A 20,030-nucleotide genomic window follows, 5' to 3' on the forward strand; every position below is an offset into this window, starting at 1 on the left:
AAGGAAATCAGTAATTTAGTAACAGTTTGCACTACCAACTGCCTTGTCAACTCTCAGGCCTCAGGGAGCAGCTCCAACTATCCACAGAGTCTGGCCTTGCTCCTCTGCAATGCCAGGTCAGTACAGAACAAGACTGAAGTTATCCATGATTTGATCGTGGATGAGGGAGCAGACTTGGTTGGGGGAGACAAGTGGTCCAGTATGGGCTCAGCTCCTCCCAACAGGTTACTCTGTTGTGGAGCAGGTTAGGGGAAGTGGGCAGGATAGCACGGTGGAGTGGCTGTGGTCCATAAGAACACCATTTCCCTTACCAGTGCCCCTGTGAGACAGTTGACTTATACTGAGTGTATATTTTTGAGACTAGGAACTAGGGATAGATAAGGGATTCTGTTGGTGTACCATCCACCTCACTGACTAACTGAGCTGACGGAGCTAGTCTCGGAGTTGGTTTTGTAGTCAGCCAGACTTTTGGTGCTGGAGAACTTCAATATTCACTCTGGGGCTGGCTTGTCTGGTGAGGCTCAGGAGTTCATAGCAGCCATGACAACTATGGGCCTATCCCGATTAGTTTCTGAACCAACTCATGTTGCCGGCCGCACATTTGGACTTCCATTTGGATCAGAGGGTGTTCCATGGGTGGGGGATCCGGTGGTTTCCCCATTATCATGGATGGACCACTAGCTGGTTAAGGTTGGTTTTACAGCCACAACCCAGTCCTGCAGGGGTGGTGGACCTATTAGGATGGTCCATCCGAAAAGGCTGCTGGACCCAGTAGGATTCCAAAAAGCCTTGGAGGATTTTGATGTTGGTGCGGCTGGTGATTCTCTCGATGCCCTGATGGGAACCTGGAACAGGGAACTCAACAGGACGGTAGACATTATTGCTCCTACGTGTCCCTTCTGACCTGCTTCAAAAATGGCTCCTTGGTATACTGAGAAGTTGTAGAAGATGAAGCAGTTGGGTAGGTGACTAGAACCCAAGTGGAGGAGAACTCAGTTTGAATCTGACAGGATGCAGCACAGCATGTGACCCATTTGAAGGTTTATGAAGTAGCAATACGTGCAGCGAATAAAAGATTTTGGTCTGTGCACATTGCATCTGCAGGTTCGCGTTCCGCAGAACTATCTCGGATTGTGAAGAGTTTAATCTCTGCTCCTTCTGTTTTAAATCAGTTCCCAGGATCATTCTGCTGTGATGTTTTTAATTGTGGGAAAAATCTCCTGTATTCAGGCCGACTTGGACTCCACTATTTCTGCAAGGTCTATGAAGGTGTCCAGCCTCCCTCTTGCAGTATTAGGTTGGATCAGTTTCAATCTGTGACTCCTAAGGATGTGGACAAGCTGCTTGGGGCAGTGCGGCCTACCACTTGTTCTCTGGATCCTTGCCCGACTTGGCTGCTTCTATCTAGCAGGGAGGTTGTTGGAGGTGGCCTAGTTAATATCATAAATGCATCACTGAGGGAGGGTAGGGTGCCTCCTTGTTTGAAGGAGGCATTGGTTAGACCTCTTCTTAAGAAGCCTTCCCTGGACCCCTTAGCTATGGATAGTTACAGGCCAATTTCCTATCTCCCTTGGATGGGCAAGGTGATTGAGAGGGTGGTGGCCGATCAGCTCCAGGCGGCTTTGGAGGAAATTGATTATCTAGACCCATTTCAAACTGGCTTTAGGGCTGGCTATGGGGTTGAGACAGCCTTGGCTGGCATGATGGATGACCTTTACCGGGGAATTGACAGAGGGAGTGTGACTCTGCTGGTTCTTCTGGATCTCTTGGTGGCGTTTGATATCATTGACCATGGTATCCTTCTGGATCGCCTGGGGGAGTTGGAGATGCGGGCACCATTTTGCGGTGGTTCCACTCCTATCTCTCGGGTAGATTCCAGATAGTGGAGCTTGGTGACAGCTGCTCCTCAAAACAGGAGCTGTTATATGGAGTCCCCCAGGGGTCCATTCTGTCACCAATACTTTTTCATATGTAGATGAAACCACTGGGTGAGGTCATCAGGAGATTTAGTTCTGGGTGCTATCAGTATGCTGATGACATCCAAATCTACTTCTCCTTTTCATCATCAGGAAATAGCACTCCTCTAAATGCCTGCCTATAGGTAGTAATGGGCTGGATGAGGGATAACAAATTGAGATTGAATCCAAGCAAGACAAAAGTGCTCATTGTAGGGGCACAGAATTTGAGGGATGAGTTAGATCTTCCTGTGCTGGATGGGGGTTACACTTCCTTGGAAGGAGCAGGTACGCAGCTTGGGAGTACTCCTTGACTCAGACCTCACCCTGGTATCTCAGGTGGAGGCCATGGCCAGGAGTGCTTTCTATCAGCTTTGGCTGATTCGACAGCTGCACCCATTCCTTGAAGAGGATGACCTCAAAACAGTGGTGCATCAGCTGGTAACCTCCAGGCTCGACTATTACAATGCGTACTACGTGGGGCTGCCTTTGTACGTAGTTTGGAAACTTCAGTTAGTTTAAAATGCATCAGCCAGAGTTGTCTCTGGAGCAATCCAGAAAGCCCATATTATGCCCATTTTTAAACAGTTACACTGGCTGCTGATACGTTTCCGGGCAAAATACAAAGTGCTGGTTATTACCTTTAAAGTCCTGTACATCTTAGGTCCAAGTTATCTTAGAGAGCACCTTCTTCTACATTATAACCACGGCACGTTAAGGTCACCTGAGGAAGTCCATCTCCAGTTACCACCAGTTTGTCTGGTGGCGACTCAGAGGTGGGTCTTCTCTGTAGCTGCTCCAGGCTGTGGGATGCATTTAAATTGTTGTAAATTGTTTTTAACTGCTGTAAGTGTTCGGCCTGGTTCTCCAGGGTTTTAACTGTTAATTAGTTTTATGCTCTTTTTTATAGTTTTGATTTTAATTGTTAATTGATTTTAAGTGTTTTTACTTTGATGTAAACCACCCTGAGCCATTTTTGGAAGGGTGGTATATAAATCAAATAAAATAAATAAATGGGACATGTTTTCTGAGCTGTGACAGGAGTTCAGAAATCCTACAAATTTCATCTATTCATCATATAAACTAAGAAGCTATTCCAGTTTACCAAGAGCTATAATTATAAGCTGAATAACAGACTGATCTCACTTGAGCAGAACAGGTAACTTAGGTAAGTTAGTACTCAGAGAAAGCTTTGCATTCAACTTTTCAGCTCTCTGTCAGTGAGTTTACAAGAATAATTATGTGGAAGGAAACACTATCTCCATCTTCCTGAACTGTAATGTTCAATCACAGATCTCCCTCTGTATATAAAAGGGGATCCTTATTCATATGATTTAGAGAGACACTGCCACTTCCAGCTTCAGTGAAGCTTGTCTTTTTTTTTTTAAAGCTACATGATTCAACTTTTAGTACATAGACCTTTTATTAGAAGTTACACAGTAGAATGTAAAATTATACAGGGAAAACTCCTCTGAGAACTCTTCTTTACAAGCCATCTCAAAACATACAGAAGTTACCAGGAAGGCAGACTGCACTGTATAAACTACTAATGAATAGTGCCTATGCTTTCTGTGCACTGCCCAGAGCCTTTGGATAGGGTGGTCTATAAATGTAAATAAATAATAAATATAAATAAGTAAATATGTTCTTTAAAATATTGACAGTTCCTTTATCATACACTTATCTAGGAAGCTATTCCAGTTTATCAAGAAGTATAACTATAAATTGAAGATATGCCAGGTTTAAGTCAACAAAATATTCCATACATCTCATGTAATGAGCTTAATTAATTGGTTAGTTAATTCATTAACTATTCTAAGGTTCAGCTTTGTAGAAAAGCCTGTAAGTGACAAGTAGTGAGGCAAGCACTGTAAACTGAAAAACATAAAATCAATCTTCAGAGATGGTAGAGGTCAATTTCATGGATTCGATTCTATTTTGAACATAAAATGTTTCATGATTTTATTATTCTATTTCAAAAATAAAATGTTTTGTAAGATTAAATTCCTTTAAAGAATATCGGTGTGACCCACTTACAGTACCCTTAAATGGTCTTAATCCTAATGAATACAAAAAGAATTGTTTTAATTAAGAACAAGCACCAGCCTGAGTTGTCAATGTTGCAGATCTTCGTTTCTAGTCAATTACTTGCAAGGAAATCCCAGTGATGGGACTGACATTATACGAAGAGCTGGAGGATCACGACCTAAAACAATAACCAGAAATGATATTTACACCGGGGCGGGGTGCTGGTTGCAGGAACCGGGACAGAAGCACCAAAAGAAAGAGCAGCAGCAAGAGCTCTCGGCTACCCCGCAGCTAACTAGGCAAGAACTACCTGTTTTGGTTTTTTCCTTAAAGTCTTCTCTCTGTAGTATTTCTCTTGGAAAGAGAGAGAAAGCGAGCGGGCGCGCAACTGTCCCAACTCATCCCAGTTAGGTAAACCCCGCCTGTTGCTGGGGTGTGTGGATGTCAGAGAGAGAGAAAGAGTGTGTGGGGCACTCATCTCATTCATTTTGCTATGCACACCGCTTTAAATTTATAGCTATACTTTTTAATAAGAATAGTCATAGTAATAAGAATTAAAAACAACAGCCTGCTTTTGAGTTTTCTGGGTCTCAGCGGTCACACTTTTGGTCCCGTTTTCTTTCCCTCAAAGGAGGCTCCCACCTTTAACGTCGCCCTCTGTTCCCTTTTATAGCGCCGGAAGCACTTTGCGAGCCAACCGTCGTATCTTTCCTGCTCCCCGAACCCGCGTTTGCTCCCGGCCAACAACACACCTGAGACACCGGGGGTGGGGGGGGCGTTGAGCAGCGACGCCAATGGCAAGATTGAATCCTCCACGCCTGGAGTCCACCCCTCCTGCTCCAAATTTGCCTTGTATATCCCCATGTACACATACGTGTAGACACGCGCAGCCCGTAACCAGTAGCTGCTCGCCTCGGCCGTCCTCCCCACGAAGGCAGCCCCCACAGCTCGTCCCCTCAGCAGTCTGGAGCGAGTCCCACTCGAGCGGCTTAAACTCTTCTTTCTGCTCCTCCAATCAGAGTCGCTAGAGAAGAGGAAAGGGAAGCAGCCCCAGCGTTTGCGCATGTGCCCCTCGAGCCAATCCGCCGCCGCAGAGAGTTCAGTTCAAAAGTACACGAAGCGGAGAGGGGGGCGTTTAAATGCACAGTTCGGTCAAACCGTTAACGGTTAACTGGGCACTGTTCAAGCGCGAGAGCCAGCCAAGCAGGGCTGGCCGGGCGTCTGGACTGGCCCTCTTGGCTGCCTTATGCAGCTTTCCATTTCTCCCCCTTGCTGCTTCCAGACTTAAGGAGGCGATTTCGTCTTTCCCAACGGTTTTCAGAGCAGAACAAATAAACAGCTGCCCACGGAGTTGTCCGCTGAAAGTCCAAGGCTTACGGAGCAAACACACTATCCAAAGATGGGGTGTGTGGGTGGGGGGTGGAGAGAAAAACATCCAAGTATGAGATTTGGGGAGATAGAGACAGGTCACTATTGGCGGCCTAATCCTAAACTTGCTGTTGACATGCCATTCAAGTCAACAGTACTATGGCTTGAATGTCAAACTACCTTCAACTAAAGCAAAGTACAACAGGACTTTAGTTTAATTTGCTGTTAAACCAAAGGAACCATCATCTACTACTACTACAAATATTTATATACTGCTTTTCAACAAACGTTCTCAAAACGGTTTATACAGAAAAATAATAAATTAAATGGCCCCGACTCTTGTGGTTTAATATGTCTGTTAAGATGTCCATATCTTAACCACCACATATCAACCACATATCTTAACCAAATGCATACCAAATAACTAAAAAGTTTGGCTGAAGAGATGTGTCTTTAGTTGTTTCCTAAATGCCAGCAGGGATGGAGCAACTCTAATCTCAGCAGGAAGTGCATTCCACAGTCCTGGGGCAACTACAGAGAAGGCACACCTTTGAGTTGCCATCAGACAAGCTGGTGGCACTCTCAGACAAACTTAAAATTTTTAATAGGTGGCAGGGTTCATAACGAAGAACATGTTCTCTTAAATATCGTGGGCCCAAGCTGTTAATGGCTTTATAGGTAACTAGCCGACCCCGCACAGAGCATCTGTGGGGCGCTTTGGGGCTGGCTGTTTCCCCCTCCCTCTTCTTCCTGCCCCGGTCTCTCCACTCTTCCCCTTCCCTCCAGCCCCATGCTCTTTGGCCCTCCTCCCCTCCCATTCCAACCCCCACACAGAGCCTCACCAGGCGGCGGGTAGCCAAGAAGGGCCCCACTGCCGCTGTTTTCTCTCCCTCCTGTCTGCCCACCTGCCGCTGCTTTTGTCTCCCCCCACTCTGCCCCCACTTCTCTCTCCCCCCACCCACCGCTGCCTTTCTCTTCCTGCTGCCCGCCCCCCGCCACCACGCCACTTTTCTCTCCCGCTCGCCTGCCCGCCCCACCGGTGCTTTTCTCTCCTTCGCCTTGCTCGCCGCCAGCTGGCCAGCGCCGCCCCCAGCACTTAATTCTTCCCCCTCTCCTCCTCACTCCACCGGCCTCTCACTGGAACTCACGCAGGGTGTCACAAGAGTTCCTCCGCCAAATCCTGGACACGCATGCCGGCTAAGAGAATTAATTATATAGATAATAACCAGCACTTTGTATTTTGCCCGGAAACCTACTGGTAGCCAGTGTAGATCTTTTAGAACTGGAGTACTATAGTCTCTATGGGACATTCCAGAGACCAATCTGGCAGCAGCATTCTGTACCACTTGCAACTTCTGGACTATGTACAGGCAGCCCCATGTAGAATGCATTGTAGTAGTCAAGCCTATAGGTTACCAGCATGTGCATCACTGTCTTAAGGTCACTCACTTCCAGGAAAGAGTGCAGTTGGAGAACCAGTCAAAGCTGATAAAAAGCACTCCTGGCCACTGCCTCCACCTGAGGTATCAGAGAGAGTGTTGGGTTAAGAAGTACTTCCAAACTGTGAACCTTTTCCTTCTGGGGGCGTGTAACCCCATCCAGAATAGGCAGATCTATCCCATTCCCCAAACTGCGGCTTCCTACAGTGAGCACTTCTGTCTTGTTTGGATTCAGGCTCAGTTTGTTATCCCTCATCCAGCCCATTACTGCCTCAAGACAGGCATTTAGGGAAGTTTTGCCATTGCCTGATGAAGCTGACATGGAGAAGTAGATTTGGATGTCATCAGCATACTGATACACCCTGCACCAAATCCCCTGATGATCTCTCCCAGCAGTTTCATGTGGATGTTAAAAAGCAGTGGAAACAAATTGGAGCCCTGAGGGACATCATACAAATAACACCTTATGAAATCTGCCCAAGCAGTATGAGTGGAACCACTGCAAAGCATTGCCCCCTACGTCCAGTCCCTGCAGGCAATCTAGAAGGATACCATGGTCGATGGTATTGAGAGATCCACAAAAGGACTAACAGAGTCACACTCCCTCTGTCAATTCCCCTTTGGAGATAATCCATCAGGCTGACCAAAGTAGTCTCCAACTCATAACCCCACCCCATAACCTGCCCGAAATCCAGTTTGAAATGGGTCTAGATAATCTGTTTCATCCAAGACTGCCTGAAGTTGAGAGGCCACTCTGATTGTAGTTGTTGCCTGCAAAGCTACTCACCATATGCTCAGAGACACGTTACCAAATTCTTCTTAAACATTGCTGTAACACTAATCCCCAGTTATGATTTTGTGGGCTGGTACAATATCTCAGACTGGATATCAGGTCTCAAGAGCCAGCGTGGTGTAGTGGTTAGAGTGCTGGACTAGGACCGGAGAGACCCGAGTTAAAATCCTCGTTCAGTCATGATACTAGCTGGGTGACTCTGGGCCAGTCACTTCTCTCTCAGCCTAACCTACTTCACAGGGTTGTTGTGTGGAGAAACTCAAGTATGTAGTACACTGCTCTGGGCTCCTTGGAGGAAGAGCGGTGTATAAATGCTATGTCATTTCCTCACTTTTTGCAGTTAAGTTGGAACCACTATGCCCATAACTATCACTGTATACCAATGGTTTTTTGCAGTAGTTAAACATATGTCTTAGCCATCTGATTTACATCAAAGAGATTTAAAAGTGCTTAATTGTGGCTATAGTGTAACTAAAATCAGTGGTGAAACTTCCCCTGGCTGACATCCTTACCAGTTAAGCACTTACAATTTGATGAGACTACTCTGGAGTATTGACAAAGGACATTGGACTAATTTTGGGGCTTGTGTGGGGAACCAGCAAATCTAGAGTGATGAGCAGTTCATTACAAAATAAATGTATGAAGCTTTGGTCTTGGAAACTTACAGAGAGTTGGTCAAAACATACTCAGATTTATTGAAGGCTAATAAGGGGCACAGAAAGGAAATACTGATTAATAAACAACATAGTATTAACTAATAAGACTACTAAAACTAAACTGAGGCTCACAAAGAGGCCTTTTAGCTTAAGATCCAAATTAGAATCAACTCAAGACTGGCCAGAGAAACGGGCCTTTAGGAAACAGCTTTAGACTTAAGAGAGAGCAAGGAGCAAAAGAGTGTAGAGCAGAGGTTGGTTAGTATACCTGTATCCTTCTGATGGTGTGTGTTGCAGGGGAATTAAAATGGCAACTCCCTCCAGCACACTGGCATGAAGAAGGGGGAAAAATTTAAAGGATCCAGAGGCAGTGCAAGCATCATAATGGTAGACTCAGTTTTGTGGACTGCTGGGCCCTGGTATTTGCCGAAGAACAAGGTGTGGGGCAAATCATCCAGTGCAGAACTTCCAGCTAATGTTGATGGTGGCAAACAGGGCACAGGGCCACTCAAAGAAGTGGGGCCCTGGGCAGTTTCCCTGCTTGCCCTGCCCTGAGGACAGCCAAGAATGCCACGTACTGGCACTGGCCCTGCTCTTTACCCCCAAAGCTGCATTGTCTGCCTTCTAGTCACCATTTGTGATAGCAGCTTGTATACTGCATCTGCCAGACAAATGCAGCAGAGGATTATATGCTGGAGTTTGTGATTATTTAGCAAAGCGCCAACAAAGGAAGCTACCCACTCCAGTTACAGAGCAGAGTGCTGAATTTAGTTGCTGCAGTTATCTGAAGAACACGCATGGAGATTGTTTTACAATCAAAACTAAATAGGTTTATTGGTGAAGTACATTATTGATAGGAAAGACCTAGTCCTATCTATCAGCTACATAATGGATAGGTAGGGAGAGAGAGAGAGATGTTTCCATCTACTCTTTAAGAGGAAAGGAAGAGGACTGACTCTCTATAGAAAGTACCTGAGGAGTCAAGGCAGGGGTCATAGTGTAGAGACAAGCAGGGACAGGAAGAGGTGCACCTAGGTAATTTTGGAGCCTGGACCTAAAGGCCTTTGGATGTCCCTCCGCTGCAGATTAAGCATCATTTTTTAAAATGTAGGTTTTGAGGGCACAAACCACACCACAGGACAGACTAAAGAGAATTTGGAGGGGACCTCAGGGGAGTGTGGAAGCCCTGGACTTTGGTCCTGAAGTCCAGGAGACCCTCACTAACTACCTCTACTCCCAATGCCTCTAGTGGTCATTAGGATATTAGGTGCAAAAGGCTGATGCACTGGAACTCCATCTCTAACAGTTAACAGGAGAGGAAAATCTTGCTTCTTCCTGCCTAAAAACCAATCCTTTCCTTCCTCTTTGGCCCAAGTGGCTGGCTCCACCTTTGCTTGTGTTGTTATATGATGGTAGGGTTGATCAGCTACACTGGAATAAACTAGCTTTCCGAAGCAGGAGGTGAGGGTTCCCTCCCTTTGCCTCTAGGCCCTACAGTACAGGGATGTACCTGAACTGCAGTTTGAGCACTCTAAAGGAAAGTAGAAAGGGAGCTTTAAGAAAACAGAGAGCAGGTGCTTACCCCTCACGCAGTCAGCATGCACATGGCATCAGTGCAGGAGTAGGCACCATGTGCATGGGGATTCTTTGTGGCTGGGAATTCTGGGAGTTGTAGTCCAACAACATCTGGGAGCCCAAGATTAAGAAACCCTGGTCTAGAACCCAGAATGGTAGAAGGTGCTCCTAGAGATATGGAAAGCCCAGACAGTATGGGGCTGTAAAGTCAAAGCCAGCACCTTAAATTGGATCCAGAACCAAACCAAACCCATGCTTTTGATTTAGAATAGATTTAATGTGTTCTTGCCAACCTATACCTGTTAATACACAACACTGGTATTATGTACCTGTTGTTGTTTCTGGATAGTCTTCAAGGGCAGCCTCATGTGGAGTGCATTACAGTAGTCTAGTCTTGATGACTCCAAATTATGGATGATAGTAGCCAGGTCTTTATCTGCATGTGAACAGTCTGCAACATTATTAATATTATATGTATATTATTAATATTATATATCCCTCTTTTCTGTTGGAATGTGTAATTAATTTTTCAAAGCGCCATCAAAGGAAGCTTCCCACTCCAGTTACAGAGAAGAATGCAGAGTTTTGTTGCTGCAGTTATCCAAATAACACACATGGAGATTGTTGTACAATCTAAGCTAAATAGGTTTATTGGTGAAGTACGTTTTGGATAGGAAAGACGTTTTGGATAGGAAAGACCTAGCACTGTCTAAAGGCTACATCATGGATAGGTGAAGAGAGAGAGGATAGGTGAAGAGAGAGAGATATAAAACTGCCGCCCTGTAACCAGAAGGTTACAAGTTCAATCCTGACCAGGGGCTCAAGGTTGACTCAGCCTTCCATCCTTCCGAGGTCGGTAAAATGAGTACCCAGAATGTTGGGGGCAATATGCTAAAAATCATTGTAAACCGCTTAGAGAGCTCCGACTATAGAGCGGTATATAAATGTAAGTGCTATTGCTATTGCTATTGCTATATTTCCATCTACTCTCCAAGAGGAAAGCAAGTGGACTGACTCCCCACAGGAAATACCTGAGGTGTCAAGGCAGGAGTCAAAGAGCAGAGGTAAAGCAGGGACAGGTAAGGAGACCCTCACTAACTACCTCTACTCCCAATGCTCCTAGTGGCCATTAGGATAGTTGGTGCAAAAGGTCGATGCACTGGAGCTCCATCTCTAACAGTTAACAGGAGAGGAAAATCTTGCTTCTTCCTGCAGTATTACATCTGCAATAATAACGAAAAGGTACAATGTGTAGGTAGAGATGTTTATGGGAGTCTAGGTGCAAATTTACACAGGGCAGATGTTAAAGATGCTCACCACAGAAGCAGCCCCTCCACACAGCTCTGCAGTGTCTTCTGGCCCCTTGCCATTGCTAGGGTTCAAGGCTTCTTTCTTTATTTTATTTTTACACTTATATCCCGCTCTTCCTCCAAGGAGCTTAGAGCGGTACATGGTTATTTTTATCCTCACAACAACCCTGAGAGGTAGGTTAGACTGAGAGCTACTTGATTGGCCCAGAGTCACCCAGTGAGTTTCATGATTGAATGGGGATTCGAACTCGGGTCTTCCTGCTAGCCCACAAATGCAGTTGCCTTGTTGCTTGTGCTGGTGGTAGTGGGGACGCACTAGGCATGAACAGTCTTTCTAGCATGTTTTATTTTATTTAATTATATACCGCCCTTCCAAAAGTGGCTCAGGGCACTTTACATTAAAATCAAGAATACATAACAATTAAAATTAAAAACCAATTAAAAGGGCTCTCCTGAAGACCTCCAAGGAAGACAATCATCTTATATCCACGGGGAGTGCATTCTACAACCTTGGGGCGACAACAGAGACAGCCCTATCCCAGGTCACCACCAGATGAACTGGTGGCACCTGAAGATGGACCCCTCTTGATGATCTCAATGAGCAGTAGGGATCTTATAGAGAAAGGTATTCCCTCAGGTAACCCGGACTTAAGCCATGCAGGACTTTAAAGGTAATAACCAGCACTTTGTATTTTGCCCAGAAACATCTTGGCAACCAGTGTAACTGTTTAAAAACAGGCATAATGTGTTCTCTCCAGGATACTCCAGAGACCAATCTGGCTGCCACATTTTGAACTAACTGAAGTTTCCGAATTACATATAAAGGCAGCCCTACATAAAGCACATTGCAGTAGTACAACCTGGACGTTATCAGCTGGTGCTAACCACATGTCAGCCCTCACTAACCCCCTTGGGTGGGACTGAGCTGATAAAATTCACATGGTTTAGGGGAGGGCTAACATGCTAGAATTTTGACCCTTCATGCCCCAACAGGCAACAGGTTTTAGGGGACCCTCTTCAATGTACCTTATAGAAATGGGCTTACTGACACAAAGATACAAATGACTCTTGGCTCTCTGCTACATTGCTCCTCCTGCTACCACCAATCTTTTTGGAATTCCATCAAATCCTGGGATTAGTGAAAGCTCACTCTCAGACATTCTGTAATATAATTAGGAAATGGTCTTCTCACTGGGTAGGTGGAGCTTCCCCATTCAGCATCCAAATCATTGGAAGCCCGGAGTTGGCATTAATATAAAAAACTTGGACATTGCTCAAATATTGTCAGACAACAGTAAATTATTTAAAGCATTTGCATACTAGAGTAGTCAGTCATATGAACTGCAAAAGTGAGTTTTCTCTTTGAGCAAAAATTATAGACTAGTCCTTTCCAACTCTTTGAGCTGGAATTTGCTGCCATTAGCTTCAATAGCTTTAAAAATGCTATTTGACATATTCATGGAGTGAAGACCTATCTATGGCATGGACAGCTAAACAGAAATATGTACCTCTGAATCCCAGTTCTGGAGGACAAACTGAGGAAGGAGCTGTCTTCAGGTCCCAGTTTTGAGCTTCTGAGAGTTATCTAGCTTGTCACTGTTGGAAACAGAACTCTGAACAAGATGGACGCTTAGTCTGACCTAGCAAGGCTCTTCTTTAGTACTGAAGCTTGACTGGGTAGAGTGCCCCATCTTGTACAGGAGGGATAGCAGACTTCAGACTTGTGTGGTCTTTGTTTTTAACTGGAATTCCAAGGTCCACTTACCAAAGCCAGGTACAAGATAGCAGCTTGGGGGACAGATATACTTCAGGATTGGGGAGCCCCTGACCACAGGCTTAGGCCAGGAATTTGTTTTCAATAACAAAACTGAACATACAGTGCTTTCACACAAAAATCCACTCCTGTCCTCCTCCCAAGCTTTCTTTGTTTCAGCCTAATTTAAGGGGAGGCCTACTGTATTTCCTCCAAACTGAAGATGACTTCAAATATTAGATGACAAAAACAGAGGTTAAATGGTTATACCTGTATTTGGAACAGGACTCTGAATTTAAGACAAACACACACTAACACACCCAATTTCTAACATCAAAGAATATTGGGGGGAAATTAGTCTTTTTTCCAGATAAATATGGCATTTGTATGGTATTTGTTGCTACTATTGTTAAATGATTAATCAGAAACCCTTGTCAATTTACTGCAAATCACCCAGAGGTCTACGAGTAGATTTTGATCTACCTTCTACCCACACGTCTTAGAGACACATACGATATAGGAGAAAGGGCAGGGAGAGAGGATAGCAGAACAAGTTAATTGAAACCAAACTATAGATTTGTTAAATGCCTAATTAGTAGGGGTGTGCAAGGACAATTTTTGCAGTTCAATTTGAATTTGGACCGAACCTCTGGTCTGCAAACCAGTTCGGTCGAACTGACCGGCCAGTCTGGTCTGTTCGATCAAACTGGCTCGAACCAGTTTGGCAGTTTGAGGAGCTATGATTGTAAAGGGGAATCCAGTGAAGATTCCCTTTACAAGCAAAGGGGAATCCTGGCTTGAAAATGCTTCTAAAGGGCAGCTGAAGGGGCAGCGGCAAGAGGGCACATTTAAAAGTAAATGTAAGGTGTTTAGTGGTCTGGCCACAGCTGCCACCACTCCTCAAAACTCCAGCGCTCCCCCGATTAGCCTACCCATGTGGCGGTGGCATGGTTCCAGAACTGACCTGGCCTCCATGCATGCACGGAGATCATTTGCATGACTTCTGTGCACATGCAGAGGCCAGATCTGTTCTGGAACCATGCCGCCGCTGCACGGGCAGGCTGCTGGGGGGAGTGCCGGGGTTTTGAGGAGAGGCGGCCGCCACAGCCAGATAAGCCACAGCAGATAAGCCACATCTACTTTTAAAGGTGCCCTCTTGCTGCCCTTTAGAAGCACTTTCAAGCCAGGATTCTTGGTAAAGGGGAATCCTCACTGGATCCCTCTTTAGAAGCATAGCCCCTTGAACTGTAGTGAACTGGGTTTCGTTCGGTTTGATTGCGGACTGGCCTGCCTCTCCTGGAGGCCATTCTGGTTTGCAATCGAACCAGCCCGGTTTGTGGAGGACTGATTCACTGTTGAACAGTTAATGCACACCCCTAATAATTCGCCCTGATGCTCTTAATATTTGTTTTACTAAATTGCAGCTCTGGAAGGGTGGTGGTGGGGAAGTGGTAGGGGAAGGACAGTTAAAGCTCTCCTTTCATTTAGTGATGTCATAATGGGCACAAGAGCTGCCATTATGATCTTGATCTAGATGCCGTTCCCAGCTGCTATTTAGTTTAAAAAAATTAAACATATCAGAGCCTATGGCACGTTTAAAGTAACATGTGATACGGCCGCAAGACCCACTCAGATTTTATCAAACATTTTTTGAGCACTGTGTAAGATATGGGAAAAAACGTTAATTTCTCTCCCTCAGGATATCAAAATATTGGAGTCATCCAACATACTTTAGAAGTAGCAGGCTTAAGATGGATTTATTTCTTCAAACAACACATGTCAACTATGTGACTCATTGCCCCACAATGTTCTGATGGCCACTATTAATGATTTTTTTTAAAAGGACTTAATGCTCTTTTATACCAGAGGTCTGTCAACATTATGATATGGGAACTACAATCTCAATATTCTGACAGTACACACTGTGGCTTCCGGACATGGGATTTAACAACAGGTGAGGGATATCCTCAGAGTTTACTTTGTTAACTTCCCTGTGGCAATTTGGTCAGACAGATGAATAGGCGGCAAGCGAGTTCCTGACTGTAGCTGACTTGACTGTGAGTAAATCCCACTGAAGACTTGACTGTGAGTAAATCCCACTGAGGAACTGGCTCAAACTGGAACTGAAGCAAGGCTGGTTGGATGCTCTATGGTTTTTAACTCAATATCATACATTTTCAAAAGATACATTTGTCAGTCAAGACAGAAAGTACTCACCTAGTTGCCCTAGTGTAAAGTGTCCAAAAAATAGACTTTGGCCAAAGACAATGAGAGAGGATGCTTCTTCACTGTGCCAAACCCTGTCAAGGACTAACCAGTAAAGGGGGTATTGATATTAAACCTTTCAGTTAGTGATGTCATAAAGCAGTTTATGTCATAAAGTGCAACACAGGAGGATTTGATCCTGTTGACTTTTCCCAAACTCCCATTGTCTGTTGTTTTGTTTTGTTTTTTTAATAAGGGCAATACACACAACTCTGTTTAAAAAAAATTGGTGGGGTGTGGAATTGTTTTCAGTGATGACACTTGACAAAAAAGAGTTATGTCATTTGCTTGAATAAAAACAGAAACACATATTTTGTAAAACAGCCAGATCCTACATAATGTACTTGGAAGTAAATCCCACTGATTTAAATGAGTTTTATTTCCAAGTAATTGTGCATAGGATTGAGAAGTGCATACCGAATAAGGTTCCAGCATATTAACAGTTTCATATATCCACCATGGTTTTCACTCTTTTCTTTAGGTGACTAAGAAGATTATCTTATGAGTTCTTAACAGCCAACCCTAATCAAAATCTGCACCATCCTGATTAGAAGATGAAAGCAATTAAGGTAATTCTCACAACCATTACTGGGGCGAGGAGGCAGGGTTGTACTTACCTCCCCTCCCCACAGACAATCAGTTGTCCTCTGTGTGGCGCACGGCTCATGTGTCCACACAAGTCACACTGCTGTGAGCAGCACGGATCTCTGGAGGCCAGGAAAATGAAGCCTGGCCTCCAGGAACCCCTAAATCCACCATGCAAGGAGCATGGTGCAACGAGGGACCTCTCCTCAAGACGGATGCTCTAGGCACCCAGCTCTGTGTCTGCTCAGTGCAGTCTGAGCATACACACAACCCTGAACCACTCGCGCCCTTTTACCTAGGTAAAAGGACAGTTAAACATTCCGGGCTGCCAGGGAGGTAGCCCCAGGATCAGCCTTGATCCTGGTGCTTTTACATGAGCAGTCCTACCCAGGTAGGGCTGTCCAAGGCTGAATAGGGCTGCTCATGTGAACAGCCTCATTGACTACCATCTGTTACAGAGATAATCCCCAACATTTTAAAAGTGAAATATCTTATGTGTATTTAATTTCTCTATGAACTAGATTAGTTATGATTTGAGTCATGCTAAGGGAAAATTCAAACATAGTGAGAGATGTCTGCTAAAGTAACCTTGAGAAAGCAAATAATTATATAAATTTGCCACTGTGTAATAAATAATGATATGCTTATCTTTCCAGAAGACATAAACAGTAGTCTGTCCTGATAAAATTAAAGTTATATTTTAAAACCTGCCTTGTAAACATCTGGGAAATGTCTGGAATTGCGTCTGGAAAGATAAAATCCTCTCATGCCTCTCTAAATTCAGTATGCAGTTTTGACAATACACATTTTTCCCCTCTTCTAACCAGTTTTGGTGCTATTTGACACAGTGCAATCTGACTTTTTTTAACTGAGTAGAATTTATATCAGAAAAGTTTATTTTATCTAAAACAAGTGCATTTCCAGCAGTTTCACATATTTTCAAAACTTTTTTCCACACCCCATTTCCTTCATGTTAGGAGCCAGCGTGGTGTTGTGGTTACAGTGCTGGACTAGGACCGGGGAGACCAGAGTTCAAATCCCCATTCAGCCAAGATACTTGCTGGGTGACTATGGGCCAGTCACTTTTCTCTCAGCCTAACCTACTTCACAGGGTTGTTGTGAGGAGAAACTCAAGTATGTAGTACACTGCTCTGGGCTCCTTGGAGGAAGAGCGGGATATAAATGTAAAGAATAAATGTTTTTTAAAAACATAATGTATCCACCTTCCAAGGAACTCAGGATGGCATATAAGGAGGTTATCCCATTTCACCTCATAACAATGCTGAAGGTGATTTAATATGAAAGCAATAATCAAGTGGGAATTTGAACCCATGTCTCCTTGGTCCAAGTGCAACTTTCTACCTTACTGGCTCTATCGTTCTAGTCTCTGGATGTGGGAATGTTTTTAGAATACTACAATATTGTTGCCTGCCCTAATTTAGAGATAAAGTGGACTAAAATATAGTTCCACATTCTAACGTAATCAAACAAGCTACATATAATTAAATTTAGTCTCATTAACTTTACTGAGACTAACATATTAAATCCTGTGAGTAGATTGTAGATGAAACTGTAAGTAAACAAATTCACCTCTGTGGTAATAACAGGCTTAAGTCACCAGTTTATTCAGTTTTTATCTCTTTTTTCCAACTTGCTGCCAAAGTTAGCAATGTTATCATATGATATACATCTCACAGTAATTAGGAGTTATTACAAGCTCATAGTAAAGCAGCTATTAATTTAGCTTAATGTAAACTTTCCCTACCACCCTACGCATTTATTACTGTGTGATAAATTCAATGGTAGCATTGGTAGCATTTCAGCTCTATTTTAATATTTGTAAGTATATTTATAATCTACCTTATGATTATAGTAGACATTTCCTAACTCATCTCATACATTCTGTACATCAGCTTTGTGAGATCAAGTGCTCACGGATGAGGAATTACATTTCAGATATTCTTACCTTCTTCTGAAAAGCAGTCTGACAACTGAGCGTGCTCAGTGGTTCCCAAGACCAACGGAATATTGACAGGGTCTGTTGGGAAAAACCAACAGCAAAATATGGGGGAAGAGGGAACTGGTTTCCACAAGTATTTGGTGATGTGTATAGTGTCCTGGAAGATAAGGTGAGGCAAAATTTTGTTGTAGATCCCACTTGTATACATCAATTTAACATCTGAGTTATTCTGTTGGAAACCGCCCAGAGATGTAAGTTTTGGGCGGTATAAAAATGTTTTAATAAATAATAAATAAAAATTAAGTCTGAGTCCAATCAAAACCTAAGACTGAAACAGATTTTACAGAAACCCAGGAAGTCAGATGAAAAGTTGTTCCTTAGTTCCTTAGTTCTTCACCCTTAGGCAAACACGTCTATACCAGCTGGGCCAGGCATAGAGCATCTGTGCCTCTAGTTCTCCTTGCCCAGCCGTTTCCTTCCTCCCCCTTGCCTGCCTGTTGCCGTTGCAGCTTTCTCCCACCTGCCCATCTCCCCCTCCTGCCCAGCCAACTGCCCCCTTTGCTGTTTCCTTCCTCCTCCTCACCCTCCCACCTCTGCCACAGTTTCCTCCCAGTCCCTGCCAACCTCCGCTGCCTCCTCCCTGCCCACCCACGTCCTTTGCCTCGTTCTCCTGCCGTCCAGCACCATCGTTTGGCTGCCCGCTGCCGCTGTTAACTCCCGGCCCACTGCCCATCCCCCTCGCTATTGTCCCTATCGCTGTCTGGCAGCTCTCTGAACTCTCGCGAGAGATGCCACACATGGGATTAGCGATGGGTACGTCTAAGAGAAATAAATGTATAGATACTCTACATGGAGAAACATCTTCTGTGATCAAAGCAGTTACATATAGAAGCAATGTCCATTGTCACAGTGTCCACCCACCCTTAATTGCAATCATAGGAATTTACTTGAAGTCATTATACCCATGACTGGCTGGTTCACATGTCCCATATGAATGGATAACTCTGGGACTTGTGTGCAGAAGATGTTGGGCCCCTAGTTTGTTTTGTTTCCATTATTACCACTGCAAATGATAAGATTCTTCATAAAGAATACATTTTGGCTCCAGCAGAAGAACCAGCAAGAGTGAAATCTCAATCTAAACCACACGTTGTTGGAAATTAGTCACATTGTGACTAATTATTGATTGAAATTAGCACATCAGTGCAAGGACCTGGAGCAGGATCTTGCTCTAGGGAAACAGAGTGGGACAGACTCAAAGTAGCTTCAGTGGCACACTGCTTGCACTGCTAGACTTGTCTGGGCTGCCAACATCTTGAAGAATGCAACCCTACATTAATTGATAGCTCAGGTAATAAAAAAAGCTTCGCTTAAATTCAGCAGATGGAATCCCAGCTAAGGCCAGACTTCTACAGTGCAATCCTAAGGATCCTTATTCAGAAGTCAGTCCCAATGGAACTTAAGTGTGTTTAGAATTGCAACCTCCTATGCATACTTCTCTGGGAGTAAGCCCCACTGAGCACATGAACATGCTTAGGATTGCACTGTTAATATCTTTCCCCCTACTCAGATTTATTTATGATACAGCAGTTATTTGCACCCATTATTCAATAGTCTAAATATGTACTTGCCCTTATAGTATGTTTTTAAAGTATTAATTATCTGGCTCATTTCATAGCAGTAGAAGTTATACAATGAAAGACAAATGTTGAAACTTTATTTGAATATAATAATTTTACAGTTCTGGTGAGGGTAGTGGAGTTGTACTGCTATTAGCAATTATGATTTTTTTCATATTGTTTTATTATTTATTTATTCATTCATTCATATCCCCCTCTTCCTCTTCTCATCATATACTAGATATAGACTATTTGTTGCTTAGTATAATAATCATATTGGGCACCTTGCAAAGCTCAGGATACCTAAAACTGCAGTGCATTCTATTCATGCATAGTGGAATTACTATGCAATCTTTAATGTCTTGCATTGTATGCCAGTTGCAATTAATTTAAAATAAAATACACTTGAAAACACTCTGGCAAAATGTACATCCATTAGTTTTCTAGGATCAACAGGTACAGGAACATGGTGTAATATAACCAGAAACAGAAAACTTAGGTTACATATTATTGTCAGTGAAAGCAACAGGTTTTGGTGAAAGTAACAGGTTTGAACGCATTCAAGTAATAGGTGGGTTTTTTGTGGGGAGGTAATTTATTAAATAAGTTCCAGCCTTGTTTTTAACACAACATTGCTATGGTCTCACTTTCTACCTTGCATATTAGACTGGCCTTCTAAACCTTTCAACAAAACCTGTAAAATTGCTCTTATAAATAAATGTAC

General features: G+C 43.8%; 1 protein-coding gene across 11 annotated transcripts in view; it reads right to left on the reverse strand.

Annotated features, from left to right (window-relative positions):
* The window catches only part of TRIM59 (tripartite motif containing 59), a 32,215-nt gene extending 14,478 nt beyond the window's left edge, over positions 1-17,737 (reverse strand). Inside the window, exons 1-3 of one of the 11 annotated variants that reach the window (XM_053305748.1) lie at positions 17,588-17,737; positions 15,095-15,187; positions 4,058-4,161 (exon numbers count right to left, since the gene is read on the reverse strand). The gene's annotated coding sequence lies outside the window, so the exon portion shown is untranslated. Of the gene's footprint in view, positions 1-2,596; positions 2,759-4,057; positions 4,162-4,625; positions 4,704-4,735; positions 5,292-15,094; positions 15,188-17,587 lie in introns of those variants that run through there. The other 10 variants (XM_053305749.1, XM_053305744.1, XM_053305750.1 and 7 more) reach the window with 10 other exon arrangements.
* Positions 17,738-20,030: the final 2,293 nt, after the last annotated feature.

This window comes from Hemicordylus capensis, chromosome 3 (assembly GCF_027244095.1).
Source record: "Hemicordylus capensis ecotype Gifberg chromosome 3, rHemCap1.1.pri, whole genome shotgun sequence".
NCBI classification, from domain to species: domain Eukaryota; kingdom Metazoa; phylum Chordata; class Lepidosauria; order Squamata; family Cordylidae; genus Hemicordylus; species Hemicordylus capensis.